This window comes from Mesoplodon mirus (assembly GCF_964341445.2).
Source record: "Mesoplodon mirus genome assembly, chromosome: 14".
NCBI classification, from domain to species: domain Eukaryota; kingdom Metazoa; phylum Chordata; class Mammalia; order Artiodactyla; family Ziphiidae; genus Mesoplodon; species Mesoplodon mirus.
The window spans coordinates 18,727,382-18,747,819 of record NC_138990.1 but is presented as its reverse complement, the minus strand read 5'-3'; the positions used below and the strand labels follow the sequence as shown (position 1 = coordinate 18,747,819).

Here is a 20,438-nt window from a genome sequence, read left to right as displayed (position 1 = left end):
AATGATGAAAAATCTGAAAGTGAAATTAAGAAAACACTCCCATTTACCATTGCAACTAAAAGAATAAAATTATCTGGAATAAACCTACCTAATGAGACAAAAAAAAACTGTATGCAGAAAATTATAAGACACTGATGAAAGAAATTAAAGATGATACAAATAAATGGAGAGATATACCATGTTCTTGGATTGGAAGAATCAATATTGTGAAAATGACTGTACTACCCAAAGCCATCTACAGATTCACTGCAATCCCTATCAAACTACCAATGGCATTTTTCACAGAACTACAACAAAACATTTCACAATTTGTATGGAAACACAAAAGACCCCGAATAGCCAAAGCAATCTTGAGAAAGAAAAATGAAGCTGCAGAAATCAGGCTACTAGACTTCAGACTATACTACAAAGCTGCAGTAATCAAGACAGTATGGCACTGGTACAGAAACAGAAATATAGATCAATGGAACAGGATACAAAGCCCAGAGATAAACCCATGCACATATGGTCACCTTATCTTTGATAAAGGAGGCAAGAATATACAGTGGAGAAAAGACAGCCTCTTCAATAAGTGGTGCTGGGAAAACTGGACAGGGACATGTAAAAGAATGAAATTAGAACACTCCCTAACACCATACACAAAAATAACTCAAAACGGATTCGAGACCTAAATGTAAGGCCAGACACCATCAAACTCTTAGAGGAAAACATAGGCAGAACACTCTATGACATAAATCACAGCAAGATCCTTTTTGACCCACCTCCTAGAGAAATGGAAATAAAAACAAAAATAAATATATGGGACCTAATGAAACTTAAAAGCTGCACAGCAAAGGAAACCATAAACAAGACGAAAAGACAACCCTCAGAATGGAAGAAAATATTTGCAAATGAAGCAACTGACAAAGGATTAATCTCCAAAATATACAAGCAGCTCATACAGCTCAATATCAAAAAAACAAACAACCCAATCCAAAAACGGGCAGAAGACCTAAATAGACATTTCTCCAAAGAAGATATACAGATTGCCAACAAACACATGAAAGGATGCTCAACATCATTAATCATTAGAGAAATGCAAATCAAAACTACAATGCGATATCATCTCACACCGGTCAGAATGGCCATCATCAAAACATCTACAAACAATAAATGCTGGAGAGGGTGTAGATAAAAAGGGAACCCTCTTGCACTGCTGGTGGGAATGTGAATTGATACAGCCACTATGGAGAAAAGCAGGGAGGTTCCTTAAAAAACTAAAAATAGAACTACCATACGACCCAGCAATCCCACTACTGGGCATATACCCTGAGAAAACCATAATTCAAAAAGAGTCATGTACCACAATGTTCATTACAGCTCTATTTACAATAGCCAGGACATGGAAGCAAGCTAAGTGTCCATCAACAGATGAATGGATAAAGAAGATGTGGCATATATATATGATGGAATATTAGTCAGCCATAACAAGGAACGAAACTGAGTTATTTTTAGTGAGGTGGATGGACCTAGAGACTGTCATATGGAGTGAAGTAAGTCAAAAAGAGAAAAACAAATACCGTATGCTAACACATATATACAGAATCTAAAAAAAGAGGGGAAAAAAAGGTCAGAAGAACCTAGGGGCAAAACGGGCATAAAGATGCAGACCTACTAGAGAATGAACTTGAGGATACGGGGAGAGGGAAGGGTAAGCTGGGATGGAGTGAGAGAGTGGCATGGACATATATACACTACCAAACGTAAAATAGATAGCTAGTGGGAAGCAGCCGCAGAGCACAGGGAGATCAGCTCGGTGCTTTGTGACCACCTAGAGGGGTGGGATAGGGAGGGTGGGAGGGAGGGAGATGCAAGTGGGAAGAGATATGGGGACCTATGTGTATGTATAACTGATTCACTTTGTTATATAGCAGAAACTAACACACCATTGTAAAGCAATTATACTCTAATAAAGATGTTAAAAAGAAAAAAAAAATCCATGGTGCCATTTAAATTTATCCCATGTGGCTAGTCTTGGACCTTGGGTGGTGGTCTAGCCTGAAGTTCAGATCTGAAAGTCTACCGTACACATTAAGGTCAGATCCATGCATATTCAGCTCAGTGGTGCGCTCAGGGACTCACAGACTTCTTTACAGGGTCCCTTTCCTGAGCTCCTCCCTCTCTGGGATCTCTGCCTGGTATTCTCTGGTTCGCAAGGCTCCCTTTTTCTTCCTCTGGTCAGAAAGCTGGTTCTTTATTTCTTCTGCTCTGCCTCAAGCTCCCTACAGCTGCATCGTCATCTGGGGCAGTAGGAAGATACAGAGGAAGATAAAAGCAACAGGGTTCATCCCATCCCCTCGGGACTAGAGCTCCTCTGCTCAGAGACCTGGGTCCCCCTCCCTCAGCATTTTAGGTTCCTGTAGATTCCTTTTGGCACTTGCTGTTACTACTGCTGTTGCCACTATCAGAGGATTGCTTACAGGGTGCAAGAAAATGGAGAAAAGAACTAAAAAAGACAGGTTCCCCCTCAGTCTGAGCATTAGAGACCCTGTTTTTGTTCCTCACGCAGTACTAGAGGGCTCCTCCTGGTCCTCTCTCCAATGGCACAGATGCCTGCTCCTGGGTTTGGAGTTGCCTTGGCTAGAGGATGCTGAAGGGAAGAAAATGGTGAGCTCATCACCAGTTCGGTGGTACCTCAAATTCTGATACTTCCCCACCCTGCCCCCTACTATTGACTTCTCAGGGTCCTCAAATAGCTGTTCCGTGCATTCTGCCCAGATGCAGGTGTGATGGATGTATTCAGTATGACACACAGGATGGAGTAGGCTGACTTCCTCTTACCCTCATATGTTTTTTCAGACTTATTTATTCATTTTTTTAAATTAATTTTTATTGGCGTATAGTTGATCTATAATGTTGTGTTAGTTTCCACTGTACAGCTAAGTGAATTAGTTATACATATACCTATATCCACTCTTTTTTAGATTCTTTCCCATATAGGTCATTACAGAGTATTGGGTAGAGTTCCCTGTGCTCTACAGTAGGCCCTTATTCGTTATCTGTTTTATACACAGTCGTGTGTATATGTCAATCCCAATCTCACAATTTATCCCCCCCTTTCCCCCTTGGTGACCATAAGTTTGTTTTCTACATCTGTGACCCTATTTCTGTTTTGTAAATAGGTTCATGTATACTTTTTTTTTTTTTTTTTTTTTTTTTTTTTTTTTTTTTTGCGGTACGTGGGCCTCTCACTGTTGTGGCCTCTCCCGTTGCGGAGCACAGGCTCCGGACGCGCAGGCTCAGCGGCCATGGCTCACGGGCCCAGCCGCTCCGCGGCACGTGGGATCTTCCCAGACCAGGGCACAAACCCGTGTCCCCTGCATCGGCAGGCGGACTCTCAACCACTGCGCCACCAGGGAAGCCCCATGTATACTATTTTTTTTTAGATTCCACATATAAGTGATATCGAATGATATTTGTCTTTCTCTGTCTGACTTACTTCACTCAGCATGACAATCTCTAGGTCCATCCACGTTGCTGCAAATGGCATTATTTTGTTCTTTTTTCACACTTTTTAAATGGGTATGTAAGAGACCCATAGGAATCAAAAGGTGGGAACACAGATTCTGAAAGCCCGATGGCAGAACCTGTAAATAAGGCCCTTTTGCAGGAAAGCATATAGGGCTGAGCTGGACAATGGTCACAACAGACTCTTGAGGAGACATATTTCTGGGTGGTTCTTGGGGAACAAAGAGGATAACAGATAAATTGGGCAGGTCCTCCTTCCCTGGGCATGCCTGTATCACTCTGGTATGACCTGACATTAAAAAAGCATCGAATAGAAACTGTCACTGTAAATCACCACGGGGTTCTATTAAACCGATAAAACGACTCCCCCATGCTTCCCTACCCACCGAGGGTAGATTAGGGCACCCCTCCTGGCCTAGCTAGGGCATCTGGGGTGAGGGCGGAGGGGTGGGCCCCCAGAGCTCTGGGATTCCAGAGGAGGGTTGTACTTGTAGCTCAGGATCTAAGTGAGATTCAGTAGAGCCGCCTGTGTTCTTACAGGGCGACCACGTTTACGGTGTGTCAAGAGGACTCAAGGAAGGAAAGGCACTGCAGAAAGTAAGGCGGGAGAGGACCATGGTTCCAAGGCCAAGTGTCGTGGAGGGGAAACGTGCGTATGTGCACGCGCACACGCGCGCGCACACACACACACACACACACAGCCCTTGGGTGTCTCCAATAGGTAGAACCTTGAAGGCCCTTCTGTTGGTGGATTTCATGAGACAGACGTGTATTAATAAACCATGCTCAATGCCTCTCTCCTTCTTGGTGGGGAAATGGTCAGAGGTATGTACTCATAGCGTGCAAGACTGGGCTTCACCCAACTACTCAGGAGGCATGGCTGTCACTGGGGTGGGTATCTGGTCCCTCTGAGGAGCCTGCGGGCAGAGACCAGGAAAGGAGATGCTCATCTCCCATCCTTATGGGCGAGGCCCCGAAGCAGGAATGGAGAGTTTCAGTGAGCAGGTGAATGCAACTGTGCACCCCCAAGTCTGTGTGCTCGGCCTCTCTCTTCCTTAAAAGCACAAGGGCACGTGACAATGGTGCAGGTGTGTTTTTAAATGTCACCCCAAATCCCATGTCCTAGGGGAGAAATTAAAAATCACCGTATCAGAACTCCTGATCTTTGAGTCAGATCAGGAGTGAGGATAAAGTCCATGAAAAGAGGAAAAATTAACTATTATCATGAGCGGGCACTTCCTTTTAATCCACTTCATGTGCAGACCAGCCGGGCTGGCGATACGTCAGCTCAAGCCTCCCCAGCATCCAGTGGGAAAACATCCATGACCCCTCAGAGACTTTCATACTAGGATCTTTTTCTGATCTTCAATCCCAAGGCTGCCATCTTTTAAACTGGCCCCAATAACTCTAGTTGTTAAGGAGTCAAGAGAACAAAGCTGATGGGGAAACAGAAGATGCTCTTGGAATCCCATGCACTTGGTTAAATGGAGTAAAAGCTGGTAAAATCAAATACTTCCCAATAAAAGTTGGAAAGCAAAGGACAGAACTGGTGACGGAGGCACCAGTGGGCTCCCCTGGCTGCCAAGAGCAGCTGGGGCTTTGAATGGTAAGTGTAATAATGAGTCTGTAAGGATGCAGTTCCATGAAGAGTGGCTTTTTACCTGTGGAGGGTCTCCATGGTGAGGGGCTAAAGCCATTTGATGAGGCATGTGGTTTTCACATTTACAGTCACCACTGCAAGCTGAAGAGTGGCTGGGGAGCAGGAGAATCGGGACAGTGCAGCTTAGCTGCAGGGGCATTGGACAGAAGATTCCAGTTCTCACCCTGGTTCTGCCACCTGTACCAGGAGAGAGTGGGCAAGGTAATTCCCCTTCCACAGGCCTCGGGGTCCTCTTATAAAATAGTGATGATATTGTCAGGGTCATTTTTAAAAATTTTTTTTTTTTTTTTTTTTTTTTTGCTGTACGCGGGCCTCTCACTGTTGTGGCCTCTCCCGTTGCGGAGCACAGGCTCCGGACGCGCAGGCCCAGCGGCCATGGCTCACGGGCCCAGCCGCTCCGCGGCATATGGGATCCTCCCAGACCGGGGCACGAACCCGTATCCCCTGCATCGGCAGGCGGACTCTCAACCACTGCGCCACCAGGGAGGCCCTTAAAAATTATTTTAAAATTTTAATTTTTATTTTATATTGGGGTATAGTTGATTTACAATGTTGTGTTAGTTTCAGGTGTAAAGCAAAGGGATTCAGTTCTACATATATCCACTCTTTTGCAGATTCCTTTCCAATAGGGGTTATTATAGAATACTGAGTAGAGTTGATAGGGTCATTTTAAACCAGAGAATTCAAAGTTCTCTGAAACTCCCCCCATGGAAAGATGAGTCCTAATTCCTCCCCCTTTGAGAATGGCTGGCTGGCCTTAGTGATTTGCTTCTAGTGGGCTGAATGTGGCAGAAGTGACCCTGCCTGAATTCCAAGACCAGGTTCTAACGGGACGCACAGCTCCCCCTCCTCCCCCAGCTCTCTCTCATGATGCTCACCCTCGAACCCATTCATGTGTGGTGAGAAGGTCACACCTCCATGTGGAAAGCCACAGTGCCAGCTGACAGCTAATCTCACTGCCAGTCATGGGGGTGAGTATGTCTTCAGATGGCTCTGCCCATCATCTTTGAGCCACTCTAGCTGAGACGACATGGAACAGGGACAAGCATTCCCTGCCAAGCCCCACCCAACCTGAAGATCCATGAGCAAATAAATGTCTTTGCTTCAACCCCGTCAGTTCTGGAGTGGTTTGTTACACAGCAACAGATACCCAGGATAGCTAATGCCTAAAATACAGGCTCACTGAGGCCCAGATTCCTTCCAGGTGGGAATTCTGACATGTCTTAAAGGGGTAAACTGGTGCCACATTATAGAATGAGACAGAAACTGATAAGGGTGCAGACTAGGCCTCCCAAATCTGAGAGTTATAAACCCGAGCAGAAGGAACCTGTCTGAGAAGGTTATCTGGATTAGATCTGCTTCTTTTGTAGCCTCCACAAAAGTCCTTTGTAGCCCCTGAAGCAGAGGGGATGGTTGTAGAAGGAACTCAAATTTCATGTAGAACTGAAATATGCCAAGTGGGGGCTCACTGTCAATGTCCAGAGAGGCAACTGTGACATGCAACGTTCAGCCACAACATAAATTTTAAGTGTCCTCTACAGGAAGACAGTCCTGTCCATGAAAGAGAACTTCCGTGAAGGATCAATAAGAGTCTGATCAGCCACATTAACAAAGAGCTTATAAGAATATTCCTGGAACTACAATCCTGCAGCCTGTGGAACAGAAAAAACATTCACAGAAAGATAGACAACATGAAAAGGCACAGAGCTACATACCAGATGAAGGAACAAGATAAAATCCCAGAAAAACAACTAAATGAAGTGGAGATAGGCAACCTTCCAGAAAAAGAATTCAGAATAATGATAGTGAAGATGATCCAGGACCTCGGAAAAAGAATGGAGGCAAAGATCGAGTAGATGCAAGGAATGTTTAACAAAGACCTAGAAGAATTAAAGAACAAAAAAACAGAGATGAACAATACAATAACTGAAATGAAAACCACACTAGAAGGAATCAATAGCAGAATAACTGAGGCAGAAGAACGGATAAGGGACCTGGAAGACAGAATGGTGGAATTCACTGCTGTGGAACAGAATAAAGAAAAAAGAATGAAAAGAAATGAAGACAGCCTAAGAGACCTCTGGGACAACATTAAACTCAACAACATTCACATTGTAGGGGTTCCAGAAGAAGAAGAAAGACAGAAAGGACTAGAGAAAATATTTGAAGACGTTATAGTCGAAACCTTCCCTAACATGGGAAAGGAAATAGCCACCCAAGTCCAGGAAGCGCAGCGAGTCCCATACAGCATAAACCCAAGGAGAAACACACCGAGACACATAGTAATCAAATTGGCAAAAACTAAAGACAAAGAAAAATTATTGAAAGCAGCAAGGGAAAAACAACAAATAACATACAAGGGAACTCCCATATGGTTAACAGCTGGTTTCTCAGCAGAAACTCTACAAGCCAGAAGGGAGTGGCATGATATACTTAAAGTGATGAAAGGGAAGAACCTACAACCAAGATTACTCTACCCAGCAAGGATCTCATTCAGATTCGATGGAGAAATCAAAAGCTTTACAGACAAGCAAAAGCTTAGAGAATTCAGCACCACCAAACCAGTTTACAACAAATGCTAAAGGAACTTCTCTAAGTGGGAAACACAAGAGACGAAAAGGACCTACAAAAACAAACCCAAAACAATTAAGAAAATGGTCATAGGAACATACCTATCGATAATTACCTTAAACGTGAATGGATTAAATGCTCCAACCAAAAGACACAGGCTTGCTGAATGGATACAAAAGCAAGACCCATATATATGCTGTCTACAAGAGATCCACTTCAGACCTAGGGACACATACAGACTGAAAGTGAGGGGATGGAAAAAGATATTCCATGCAAATCGAAATCAAAAGAAAGCTAGAGAATCAATACTCATATCAGATAAAATAGACTTTAAAATAAAGAATGTTACAAGAGACAAGGAAGGACACTACATAATAATCAAGGGATCAATCCAAGGAGAAGATATAACAATTATAAATATATATGCACCCAACATAGGAGCACGTCAATACATAAGGCAACTGCTAACAGCTATAAAAGAGGAAATCAACAGTAACACAATAACAGTGGGGGACTTTAACACCTCACTTACACCAATGGACAGATCATCCAAAATGAAAATAAGTAAGGAAACACAAGCTTTAAATGACACAATACACCGGATAGATTTAATTGATATTTATAGGACATTCCATCCAAAAACAGCAGAATACACTTTCTTCTCAAGTGCGCACAGAACATTCTCCAGGATAGATCACATCTTGTCACAGATCAAGCCTCAGTAAATTTAAGAAAATTGAAATCATATCAAGCATCTTTTCTGACAACACACTATGAGATTAGAAATGAATTATGGAGAAAAAAACGTGAAAAACACAAACACGTGGAAGCTAAACAATAATACGTTACTAAATAACCAAGAGATCACTGAAGAAATCAAAGAGGAAATCAAAAAATGCCTAGAGACAAATGACAATGAAAGCACAATGATCCAAAACCTATGGGATGCAGCAAAAGGAGTTCTAAGAAGGAAGTTTATAGCAATACAAGCCTACCTCAAGAAAAAAGAAAAATCTCAAATAAACAATCTAACCTTACACCTAAAGGAACAAGAGAAAGAAGAACAAACAAAACCCAAAGTTAGCAGAAGGAAAGAAATCATAAAGTTCAGAGAAGAAGTGAATGAAATAGAAACAAAGAAAACAATAGCAAAGATCAATAAAACTAAAAGCTGGTTCTTTGAGAAGATAAACCAAATTGATAAATCTTTAGCCAGACTCATCAACAAAAAGAGGGAGAGGACTCAAATAAATAAAATTAGAAATGAAAAAGGAGAAGTTACAACAGACACTGCAGAAATACAAAGCATCCTAAGAGACTACTACAAGCAACTCTATGCCAATAAAATGGACAACCTGGAAGAAGTGGACAAATTCTTACAAAGGTATAACCTTCCAAGACTGAACCAGGAAGAGATAGAAAATATGAACAGACAAATCACAAGTAATGAAATTGAAACTGTGATTAAAAATCTTCCAACAGACAAAAGTCCAGGACCAGATGCCTTCACAGGTGAATTCTATCAAACATTTAGAGAAGAACTAACACCCACCCTTCTCAAACTCTTCCAAAAACTTGCAGAGGAAGGAACACTCCCAAACTCATTCTATGAGGCCACCACCACCCTGATACCAAAACCAGACAAAGATACTACAAAAAAATAAAATTAAAGACCAATATCACTGATGAATATAGATGCACAAGTCCTCAACAAAATACTAGCAAACAGAATCCAACAGCACATTAAAAGGATCATACACCATGATCAAGTGGGATTTATCCCAGGGATGCAAGGATTCTTCAATATATGCAAACCAATCAATGTGATACATCATATCAACAAATTGAAGAATAAAAACCATATCGTCCCAATAGATGCAGAAAAAGCTTCTGACAAAATTCAACACTCATTTATGATAAAAACTCTTCAGAAAGTGGGCACAGGGGGAACCTATCTCAACATAATAAAGGCCATATATGACAAACCCACAGCCAACATCATTCTCAATGGTGAAAAATGGAAAGCATTTCCTCTAAGATCAGGAACAAAACAAGGATATTCACTCTCACCACTATTATTCAACATAGTTTTGGAAGTTCTAGCCATGGCAATCAGAGAAGAAAAAGAAATAAAAGGAATACAAATTGGAAAAGAAGATGTAAAACTGTCACTGTTTACAGATGACATGATACCATGCATAGAGAATCCTAAAAAATGCCACCAGAAAACTACTAGAGCTAATCAATGAATTTGGTAAAGTTGCAGGATACAAAATTAATGCACAAAAATCTCCTGCATTCCTATACACTAATGATGAAAACTCTGAAAGAGAAATTAAGGAAACGCTCCCATTTACCATTGCAACAAAAAGAATAAAATACCTAGGAATAAACCTACCTAGGGAGACAAAAGACCCGTATGCAGAAAACTGTAAGACACTGATGAAAGAAATTAAAGACGATACCAACAGATGGAGAGATATACCATGTGCTTGGATTGGAAGAATCAATATTGTGAAAATGACTATACTACCCAAAGCAATCTACAGATTCAATGCAATCCCTATCAAATTACCAATGGCATTTTTTACAGAACTAGAACAAATAATCTTAAAATTTGTATGGAGACACAAAAGACCCCAAGTAGCCAAAACAGTCTTGAGGGGAAAAAAATGGAGCTGGAGGAATCAGACTCCCTGACTTCAGACTATACTAAAAAGCTACAGTAATCAAGACTATTATATAGTACTGGCATAAAAACAGAAACATAGATCAATGGAACAAGATAGAAAGCCCAGAGACAAACCCATGCACCTATGGTCAACTAATCTATGACAAAGGAGGCAAGGATATACAATGGAGAAAAGACAGTCTCTTCAATAAGTGGTGCTGGGAAAACTGGACAGCTACATGTAAAAGAATGAAATTAGAATACTCCCTAACACCATACACAGAAATAAACTCAAAATGGATTCGAGACCTAAATGTAAGACCGGACACTATAAAACTCTTAGAGGAAAACATAGGAAGAACACTCTTTGACATAAATCACAGCAAGATCTTTTTTGATCCACCTCCTAGAGTAATGGAAATAAAAACAAAAATAAACACATGGAACCTAATGAAACTTAAAAGCTTTTGCACAGCAAAGGAAGCCATAAACAAGACGAAAAGACAACCCTCAGAATGAGAGAAAATATTTGCCAGTGAATCAACAGACAAAGGATTAATCCCCAGAATATATAAACAGCTCATGCAGCTCAATATTAAAGAAACAAACAATCCAATCCAAAAATGGGCAGAAGACCTAAATAAACATTTCTCCAAAGAAAACATACAGATGGCCAAGAAGCACATGAAAAGCTGCTCAACATCACTAATCTTAGAGAAATGCAAATCAAAACTACAGTGAAGTATTACCTCACACCGGCTAGAAAGGGCATCATAAGAAAATCTACAAACAACAAATGCTGGAAAGAGTGTGGAGGAAAGGGAACCCGCTTGCACTGTTCGTGGGAATGTAGATTGATATAGTCACTATGGAGAACAGTATGGAGGTTCCTTAAAAAACTAAAAATAGAATTACCATATGATCCAGCAATCCCACTATTGGGCATATACCCAGAGAAAACCATAATTCAAAAAGACACATGCACCCCAATGTTCACTGCAGCACTATTTACAATAGCCAGGTCATGGAAACAACCTAAATGCCCATCGAGAGACAAATGGATAAAGAAGCTGTGGTACATATATACAATGGAATATTACTCAGCCATAAAAAGGAGCAAAATTTAGTCATTTGTTGAGACATGGATGGATCTAGAGACTGTTATACAGAGGAAAGTAAGTCAGAAAGAGAAAAACAAATATTGTATATTAACGCATGTACGTGGAACCTAGAAAAATGGTACAGATGAACAGGTTTGCAGGGCAGAAGTTGAGACACAGATGTAGAGAACAAACGTATGGACACCAAGGGGGGAAAGCCGTCAGGGGGTGGGGATGGTGGTGTGCTGAATTGGGTGATTGGGATTGACATGTACACACTGATGTGTATAAAATTGATGACTAATAAGAACCTGCTGTATAAAAAAATAAATTTAATTTAATTTAAATTTTAAAAAAAATTAAAAAAAGAATATTCCTGTTCTGTAAATTGGTGCAGCCACTACGGAAAACAGTATGGAAGTTACTCAGAAAACTGAAAATAGAGTTACCATATGATCCACCAATCCCACTCCTGGGCATATATCCAGACAAAACTATAATTCAAAATGATACATGCACCCCTATGTTCATAGCAGCACTATTCACAATAGCCAAGACATGGAAACAACTTAAGTGTCCATCAACAGATGAAAGGATAAAGAGGATGTGGTACATATACAATGGAATATTACTCAGCTATAAAAAGAATGAAATAATGCCATTTGCAGCAACACAGATGGACCTAGAGATTATCATACTAAGTGAAGTAAGTCAGAAAGAGAAAGACAAATACCATATGATATCACTTAGATGTGGAATCTAAAATATGACACAAATGAACTTATCCGTGAAACAGAAAGAGACTCAGAGACAGAGAACAGACTGGTGGTTGCCAAGGAGGATGGGGGTTGGGGGAGGGATGGAGTGGGAGTTTGGGGTTAGCAAATGCCAACTATTATTATATATAGAATGGATGAACAACAAGGTCCTACACAGGGAACTATGTTCAATATCTGGTGATAAACCATAATGGAAAAGAATATGAAAAAGAATGTATATATACATATAACTGAGTCACTTTACTACACAGCAGAAATTAACACAACACTGTAAATCAACTAGACTTCAGTAAATTTAAAAAAGAGTGTTCCTGTTAGAATTTGATGGAAATGTAGAAAAACATGATGGGAAATATGTCAAAACATTAACAGTGTCTATCTCTAGGTGGTATGATTATAAATCAACTTTGTTTACTTCTTCAAACATTTCAGTATTTTTCTTTTTTTAAAAAATAAATTTATTTATTTATTTTGGGCTGTGTTGGGTCTTCGTTGCTGTGCGCGGGCTTTCTCCAGTTGTGTTGAGTGGGGGCTACTCTTCATTGCGGTGTGCGGGCTTCTCATTGCGGTGGCTTCTCTTGTTGCACAGCACGGGCTCTAGGCACGTGGGCTTCAGTAGTTGCGGCTCACGGGCTCTAGAGAGCAGGCTCAGTAGTTATGGCACACGGGCTTAGTTGCTTCACGGCATGTGGGATCTTCCCGGACCAGGGCTTGAACCCATGTCCCCTGCATTGGTAAGTGGATTCTCAGCCACTGTGCCACCAGGGAAGTCCCAACATTTCAGTATTTTTCAAGTGTTGTTTTGGTACGGTTTATGTATAAGAAAACATACCCAAAATGATGGGAATAAAGTTGACCTGCCTATTGCATAAGACAGTATTGTGCTAAGGGTCTTCCATGGAAAATCATGAAGAATTATTTGGAGAAAGGGGAAGGACTGTAGACAGAGAAGTTTGTTTTGTTGTTACTATGTTTAAAAATTTTTTCCAGATAATTTTTTTTCAATGCAGCATGACATAAAATGGAACAAAGTTTGGTTTGCTTACGTGCTAATTGCAGCCGTAGTACCTTTCATGTGCTAAGAAGCCCTGAAACTTTCCAAAAGGGAGAAACAGTAAACAGCATGGCTCAAACGTGTTTTTGAGGGCACTTCCTGGGATTAGAGTTTCCTAGAATACATTTTGGGAAACTCTCACATAAAACAAGGTCCATTTAAGGCCCGGCTCACCCCTCCTCATTTCCATAACCACGCAGCATCCCTGCACACCAAGGTAGCGGGGTTTGCGGGCACCGCCGAGCCCAGGAGCCTTCAGCAACTTGGTTCAAGAAGAGAACATCAGAAGAGAAAAAAAAAAGAGAGAGAGAGAGAGAGAACGTCATCTGTATGGGGGGTGGGGAGGGGAAGTCACCCCCACAGAGATCAAGATGGGTCAGGCTGGTGCCACTCTCATCTCAGAAAAATCTGGCAACTCAGTCTGTTTTCTACTGCACAGCCCCAACTAAGCATTTGGGGCATGAATGAGCTCCACTGAGCCTGTTCTTCTCTTGTGAGATGTAACGGGGACATCCTGACTCTTAACCAGAGTTATCAGAAAATGTTGAGGCTTAAATGGGAAGCTGGCCTCATTTCCTAGTGATTCTTACTTAATGTTTACCTGGGGGGAGGATTTCATGGAGCACAATCCTTAGGAACTTGTTACCAAAATTCTAAGAGAAATGTTTAGACTTTTCTGAAGGAAGGCTGCATTTTCAAGATGGTGGACTTCCAAGCATCCTTTTTCAATTTAAAATAGGTTGGGAGAAACCCACACACCTATGGTCACCTAATCTATGACAAAGGAGGCAAGAATATACAATGGAGAAAAGACAGTCTCTTTACTTTAATAAGTGGTGCTGGGAAAACTGGACAGCTACGTGTAAAAGAATGAAATTAGAACACACCTTAACACCATGCATAAAAATAAACTCAAAATGGATTAAAGACCTAAATGTAAGGCCGATACTATAAAATTTTTAGAGGAAAACATAGGGAGAATACTCTCTGACATAAATTGCAGCAAGATCTTTTTCAATCCACCTCCTAGAATAATGAAATAAAAACAAAAATAACCAAATAGGACCCAATTAAACTTAAAAGCTTTTGCACAGCAAAGGAAACCATAAACAAAATGAAAAGAAAACCCTCAGAATGGGAGAAAATATTTGCAAACGAAGCAACCGACAAGGGATTAATCTCCAAAATATACAAACAGCTCATGCAGCTCAATATCAAAAAAAACAAACAACCCAATCAAAAAATGGGCAGAAGATCTAAATAGGCATTTCTCCAAAGACAATGGTTAAAAAGCACATGAAAACCTGCTCAACATCACTAATTATTAGAGAAATGCAAATCAAAACTATAATGAGGTATAACCTCACACCAGTCAGAATGGCCATCAACAAAAAGTCTACAAACAATAAATGCTGGAGAGGGTGTGGAGAAAAGGGAACCCTCCTACACTGTTGGTGGGAATGTAAACTGGTGCAGCCACTATGGAGAACAGTATGGAGGTTCCTTAAAAAACTGAAAATAGAGCTACCATACAATCCAGCAATTCCATTCCTGGGCATATATCAGGAGAAAACCATAATTCGAAAAGATACATGTACCCCAATGTTCATTGCAGTATTATTCACAATAGCCAGGACATGGAAGCAACCTAAATGTCCATCACCAGAGGAATGGATAAAGAAGATGTGGTACATATATACAATGGAATATTACACAGCCATAAAAAAGAATGAAATAATGCCATTTGCTGCAACATGGATGGACCTAGAGATTATCATACTGAGTGAAGTAAGTCAGACAGAGAAAGACAAATATTATATGATACTGCTTATATGTGGAATCTAAGAAAGGGCTACAAATGAACTTATCTACAAAACCAAAACAGAGTTACAGATGTAGAAAACAAACTTATGGTTACTGGGGGTTAAGGAGGGAAGGGGGGACGGATAAATTGGAAGATTGGGACTGATACATACACACTACTATATATGAAATAGATAACTAATAAGGACCTACTGTATAGCACAGGGAACTCTACTCACCTATATGGCCTATATGGGAAAAGAATCTAAAAAAAGAGTAGATATATGTATTTTTATAACAGGTTCACTTTGCTGTACACCTGAAACAACATTGTAAATCAATTATACCCCAATTAAAAAAAATAAAGCGTTCAGACAAAAAAAATAGACTGGGAGTTTGGGGTTGACATGTACACACTGCTATATTTAAAATAGATAACCAACCCTAACCTACTGTATAGCACAGGGAACTCTGCTCAATATTCTGTAATAACCTAAATGGGAAAAGAACTTGAAAAACAGTAGATATGGGAGGGACTTCCCTGGTGGAACAGTGGTTAAGAATCTGCCTGCCAGTGCAGGGGACACGGGTTCGATCCCTGGTCCGGGAAGATCCCGTATGCCATGAAGCAACTAAGCCCATGCGCCACAACTACTGAGCCTGTGCTCTAGAGCTCGCGAGCCACAACTCCTGAGCCTGCATGCCGCAACTACTGATGCCCGAGCGCCTAGAGCCTGTGCTCCGCAACAAGAGAAGTCACTGAAATGAGAAGTCCACGCACCATAACGAAGAGTAATCTCTGCTCGCCGCAACTAGAGAAAGCCCACGTGCAGCAACCAAGACCCAATGCAGCCAAAAAAAAAAAAAAAAAGAGTAGATACATGTATATGTATAACTGAATCACTTTGCTGTACACCTGAAACTAACAGAATATTGTTAATCTACTCCAATATAAAATAAAAATTAGAAAAGTAAAATTTATTGAAATGATTGAAAGGGAGTTAAGGAAATTGCCCTTTGCCTCAGATGCCCCCAGGAAGGTGCCAGGTCTCCCTGAGCTGGGACAGTCCCAGGTTTCTAGGCCTACCAGGAAAATATTTCTCCTTCTGACAAGTCTTCTTGTCAACTGAGGGACCCCACTAGGGTGAAAGCCAAGAGCCCCAAACAGAAGGAGGTGCCGTTCCCGTCTCTGTTTACTGGGCCACAGTAAGAATTAGCATTCTGCCTGCAAGTACACTGCTACCCTCCCCTTTGCTTTGAATGCAGAATCACTCATCTGGAAACTACAGGGTAATAGGAATGAATCGTGTGTCCTGATACCACTATGTTCTCACAATGCCTGCTGCTGCCTTAATCACCAAATAAAACAGACAGAAAGGAGCCTCAAATTTTTTACTGCCGTTTTTTCCCTGTGTGTGGGCTTATGACGATGTACATAACACTCAGTCAGGAGCCTAAGAAAAACACAGCAAAATTAGCATGATAGATGGGCTCCAGCTGGGAACAGCCACATGCACTGCCCAGGGCCAGGCTTTTTCACTCCGCACTGAGCCTGACACAGGGGCATCAGCAAGTGTGCACAGGGCAGAAGTCCTCCAAGTGGGCTACAACCTTCACGGTGCAGGCCGGCCTTTCCTGTTACACCTACGTAATTTACAACAGAGAAATAAAACAACGAGGTCAGTCTCTCCTCTTAACCAAGTTACTCTCCACGAAAGGACACCCGGCTGAGAAAGCAGAGCCCACAAATTCGGATCATCCTCCCGGCTCTGCCCAACATAGACTGCTCGGGTATGTTCTTTCCCCTTTACGCTTGGAGGATGCCCCCAACCTGCCTAAAAGCTCTTGGAGGGCAGGGTAATGCTACGTATCCCCTTCTGTATCTTCCACTTGTTCACATGCTTAGTTAACCAATCCTGATGCGAGGGTGATGGAATGGCAGCTGTCATTGGTCCACATCAACCAACGCCCCCAGGAGGGACCGGAAGTAACAACCAGCCTCCCAATGCTGGAGCTTTTCCTTCTGCAATGCCTGCTTCTGCAAAACTTCCTGTAGAGACTTACCTGGTGGCACAGTGGTTAAGAATCCACCTGCCAATCCAGGGGACACGGGTTTGAGCCCTGGTCCAGGAGGATCCCACATGCCGTGGAGCAGCTAAGCCTGTGTGCCACAACTACTGAGCCTGCGCTCTAAGGCCACGAGCCACAACTACTGAGACTGTGTGCCACAACTACTGAGGCTGCGTGCCACAACTACTGAAGCCCGTGATCCCCAACAAGAGAAGCCACCGCAATGAGAAACCTGCGCACTGCACTGAAGAACAGACCCCGCTCGCCGCAACTAGAGAAAACCCGTGCACAGCAACGACGACCCAAAGCAGCCAAAAATTAATTAATTAATTTATTTATTTATTTTTAAAAAAACCCTGAATGTATAAGCTTCTTATCTGTTGTGTTTTAACTCCTCCCTCTTGCCTGAACCATTTCATTGGTGTTGAGACTAAGGATTAGGGTCAAAGAATAATATAATGGTCTAGCTTGTGTTTCAGAACCAGCACTCTCCCTGCAGAGAACTCCAAGCAGCAGCTACTCTTGCCTGACACTCTTGATCCTTATTGACAAAAGGCCACAAAAAGGAATGAAATTTTGCCATTTGCAGCAACATGGATGAAGGTTAGAGGTTATCACACTAAGTGAAGTCAGTCATACAAGAAAGACAAACACCATATGATATCACTTATATGTGGTATCTCAAAAATGATATAAATGAACTTATTTATAAAACAGAAACAGACTCACAGACAGAAAACAAACTTATGGTTACCAAAGGGGAAGTGGGGGAGGGATAAACTAGGAATTTGGAATTAACATATACAAACTACTATATATAAAATAGATAAACAGGGGCTTCCCTGGTGGCGCAGTGGTTGAGAGTCTGCCTGCCCATGCAGGGGACACGGGTTCATGCCCTGGTCCAGGAAGATCCCACATGCCACAAAGTGGCTGGGCCTGTGTGCCATGGCCACTGAGCCTGCGCGTCCGGAGCCTGTGCTCCGCAACGGGAGAGGCCACAGCAGTGAGAGGCCCGTGTACCGCAAAAAAAAAAAAAAAAAGATAAACAACAGGATCTACTGTATAGCACAGGGAACTACAGTCAATATCTTGTAATACCTAAAATGGAAAAGAATCTGAAAACAAATCTGAAAAAAATATGTATGTATTATGGATATATATGTATGTATAACAATCACTTTGCTGTACACCTGAAACTAACACAACATTAGAAATCAACTATACATTGATTTTAAAAAAAGATGACATGGTTAGCAAACACTTGGTCCTGTCCAAAATATCCATAAGTCATCTGGTCCATAAGATGCTTGGTCCACACCAAAATGTCCTTGAAATTTGGTCCTATCCAAAACTTCCAGGGAGACATCTGGTCCATGCCAAAAGGTCCTTGATATTTTGGTCCTGTCCAAAACCATTTGGCATGGACCAAATATGTTCATGGATGTTTGGGATAGGACCAAATTTCAAGGGCCTTTTGGCGTGGACCAAATATCTTATGCACCAAGTGTCTCACGGACATTTTGGACAGGACCAAATGTCCTGCAAGGGGCAGCACAATTCTAAACTCACCACCCATCCTCCCTCCCTCAGTGAAAATGCACAAGGTTATGGAAATAGACCTTCACTGATAAGAGATAATGTAATTTTAATTAATGCCAATGAACTGACCATTTAATATTGGATTAAAGGAGGCTCACATGAAAGACTTTCTTCTTAGCATTCAGTTCTATCAAGAAATGGAATGAGCTGTATTTTACAATACTGCCCAGTTACAGAAGCTTGCTTTCTTTGGAAAGTGATGATTCTTATCAGTGCTTTCTGTCCCTAACCCTTGGGCACGTGGGTGAATCATGTCATGAGAAGTTGTCAGGAGCCCAGACTTTAGGAACTGATGCCTGAATGTGAATCCCTGCCTGCCTGTGTGACCCCTCAGCCTCCGGCTTCTCCATTGTAAAATGGGACTAAAAATAACCTATGTCGAGGTTTAGAGTTAATGCATGTAAAATGCTGCAGACACACATTGTGTACCCCAGAAGTGTTAGCTTTTCTTATTAGCACTGTGTACCTTGCACTGTGCTAGGGTCTTATACTGAGCTCCATTTAGTTCCTGCAATAACCCTAGGAAGAGGGTGCTGCTATTAACACCCCCATTTTACAGAGTAGGAAACTGAGGCTAGGAGAGGTTTTTTTAGCTCGTCTAAGGACGGAAAGTAAAAGTGGCAAGAATCAAAGCTGGGACTGTCTGATTCTAAGCCCATGCACTTCCTGCCACACCACACTACTTCCTGGATGACACACACACACACACACACACACACACACACACCGCCAAACAGTGTCACATCAGAATTAGAAAAATGTGCTTATGACTGGTAAACTGTGCCTCATTATCTAGGGATCCAAATGTCTCTCAATCAAACTGTTTCTTTTCTGAGTACAAGGACCATGTTTTTACATCTTCCCTCAAGAAAAAGCACATAGTTCTGTACACACAATAGGGCACTCAATACTCACTGGATTTACATGGAAATTCACAGCAGAAAGTGGATCCGTGTCCTGGTTTAGAATACTTGATCAAACAATCCAAATAAAACATGAATTCCCCAAAGCTTTGAAAACCTTGCCTAATATAGCTCATGTTTTCTGGAGACAACGAGAGATCTGATCTGAAGCTAAACATTTCTAATCTCATCAAAAATACCGGGAGTGAAAACAATTCATATCAGACCTCCAGGTGGGATTAGGGGAAGGGCCTCCCATGTTGCTGCTATAAAACCCACACAGCTAGAGGCTTTGGAAGTGATACAATTTTAGGATTGTGTTTGTTTTGTCCTTGTTTTTTTTCCCCCAAGTGTTATGAAGAATACTGCATTATTACTGCTATTCTGGCGAAGAGATCTGGGTATTCCTAAACCTTCTAAAACCCGTTTCCCCATCTGAGGACAAGAGGGGAGTGAGGACCAGCAGCCTCACTGCCCGGTGTCTGTGCTGGGAGGTTTCCAAATAGGCAATCTGGTGGCATGGGTGCCCACGGCTCAAAGCAAATGGGGATGGGAATAAATGGAAAGAAACTGCATACAATTGGATTTCTAAGAATTTTTAGCCAAGATTTTATTGGAATATCTATATTGGATGATCTCTGAGTATGGTAGAGCCTAAACATGCATTTTACCTCTCCTTGATTTTGAGGTAAGCCATGCAGTAAAAAGACAGGGCTAAG

The 20,438-nt window shown here is 41.6% G+C and overlaps 1 protein-coding gene across 5 annotated transcripts in view; it reads right to left on the bottom strand.

Moving 5' to 3' along the window:
* NPAS2 (neuronal PAS domain protein 2) overlaps window positions 1-20,438 on the bottom strand; it is a 194,044-nt gene that overhangs the window by 90,131 nt on the left and 83,475 nt on the right. The window lies entirely within an intron of this gene.